The sequence below is a fragment of the Lepisma saccharinum genome, chromosome 27, assembly GCF_977018435.1.
Source record: "Lepisma saccharinum chromosome 27, izLepSacc3.1, whole genome shotgun sequence".
In the NCBI taxonomy this organism is placed as follows: domain Eukaryota; kingdom Metazoa; phylum Arthropoda; class Insecta; order Zygentoma; family Lepismatidae; genus Lepisma; species Lepisma saccharinum.
Window position 1 is genome coordinate 23,410,897 of NC_139255.1, and position 2,409 is coordinate 23,413,305.

The following is a 2,409-nucleotide window of genomic DNA, read 5'->3' on the forward strand; positions in this document are numbered from 1 at the left end:
AAACAACTATTTTAGGCCATGAAGTGCGTACAATAAAAATGATATTAATTTTTCCTTTAAATGTACAAATTTGTAGTCAATATTCCAGATGTGATACAGTGGAATTAGCGTTAAATAAAATATATTATGAAATAATAACTTCGTGCACGTGTGAACATTAAAAATTAGTTTTTATTGAATATTCATTTTTGGTTATCATTAGAATCGAGCGCCGTAGTAACCAGGCGAGTTCATGTTTGTATTTTATGAAGAAAGGATGTTAGTACATGACTGCACGTATAATCAAACAAAGAATTCCGCGTTCAGCAAAATGCATATGCATGTGGAGTTTACAGATGTAACCGTGTTAGTTATTTGCATGTTCTTCGATGGCCAGTGTTTCTCCCTGACTTCGGACACCCTCTTGAAAGGAGCTTCATGAATTATGAAAGAGTGTGGAACTCTCATGTGGGCCGGCTCCCCAATCGGTTTTCACCTTACAATTAGGGAGCGCTTGTTGATCTTTATTGTAATATCTTAATGGTATTTCTTCTATCTCTGTCGCTGTGTTTTTCTTATTTGATTATGGATCTCGAGGCAGTCATCCTAGGTTCCAACTTTTAAGAGATGATTTAGTGCCTGCATGTACCAAGACTTAAGGTACTGATTTTTTCAGAATTGACCTCCGTAGCTGATTGGTTATCGCAGAGCGCTACACCTACTGGGCATTGGTGTTCATGGGCCTTCATCAATTTCATCATATTCTTCATCGTCGAAATTAGCCAAAAGTGGCAGAAAAGAGACGTAAAATTCCCTAATCCAATCGACCAATAAATGCATTTTCAGATAAAATGATTTTTTTCAAGTCACTCTGAATTGTCAATCGTTTCTAGACATGACTTTTATGTTATTGTTGGTGTACACATTAATGTTATAATTTATATAGTAAGCAGCTCGAAAAAGCAGAGAATTAATTTTTGAAATAACTATTTTAATTATTCATTGATTACTTTTTTTCTTTCTTATTATAGTGGATGACATGCTGAGTGCAAAAAAAAAAAACCTAGCCTACTTCGGTTGTTTTACGACGCTTTTTATGAGAAATGATGAAGTGATTATAATAATAATGGGAGAAACATAATGATACAACTATGTAAACTTTACACAGAGTCCAAACCAGATCACCATAGCTCCTTTCACTTACCTCTCCGCCCCGGAGACAGACGATAGCATGTAGTTATCACATTTATTTAAACATATTGTATTCAGAACATATGAACATCCATTACTTTTTCATCTACTAAGATATTTGCGTAAAAAAATTTAAAGGCACTAGATATCTAATAAATGTACATATCTCCCACGTAGATATCAGGACAGAGTTTAACAACGAATTATAGTCTACATAAATCAGAAAAGTGAAATCTCAAAATTATGATCGAGACTATAAAATTAATAATTAAAATGCATTTAGAAATTTAGAATTAATTTAGTTTGTATTGTGTTCTACTTGTATTAATTATTTTTATTTATGTGCATTTTTTGATCAATAGTTGTAGTCTCTAAGAAAATTGTAAATTTAAATTTTTACTTTATTAATTTGGAATAAGCGACAAGACGTCCCTACCACCTGGGCGGCTACCTGCGAAGGGTATTCTAATGAGTCTTAAAACATTTGCGATGCGACAAAACGTACCACTTGATGGGATGGCATCAAACATCATTTACCGAAATTACGATTTTACGATTTTCGCTAGTTTTGCTGATTTCCATCACACTTTATCCAGGTTTTGGACTGGCAAAATTACTATATGATGTATATATAGCTATTTTGGCGTGTTTAAAATCAGCTGTGGTTAAGCTGTCGTCTACATTTTTTCATTTGTTTTGTTAATTCGTCCTTTTTCCATTTTTATTTTAGTTATGTAAGCAGCAAGAATATTGTCTCTTGTCATGTCGGAGGATCGTTCTGTTTCATTCCAATTTCCGAATGTAAGCCATTGACTTCAAACAAGATCTTATATTTCCGTTTTCTTCATAATGGCGCAATTATTCTTTCAAGGTGTTCGTCATACTTTATATACCTCTTCATCCTCTTTGAACCTTCAATGTTTAACTCTGACCTCAAAAATGCACAGTTTGATTTTTCGGCTTCCCCTTTCAAACAAATAACGACGTCCTTCACTCTAGGGTTTGGCCTTCCTAAGAGTGTGTTCAGTCGGTTGTTCCAACCCTCTACGGCATTCGTTGTTTGGTGTCGTTTGTTATTACAGTTGCACACTGTTATTGGAAATTCCGCGTTTTGCAATCAACTATTCACAAAGTAATCAAAGAAAAGAGTTATCTTCGCTGATTCTGGGGCTTGAGAGTGTATTTCCAGCCATCCATCATAAACTCCTTCCGTTTTGAAGAAGGCCAGAGCATGGGCAT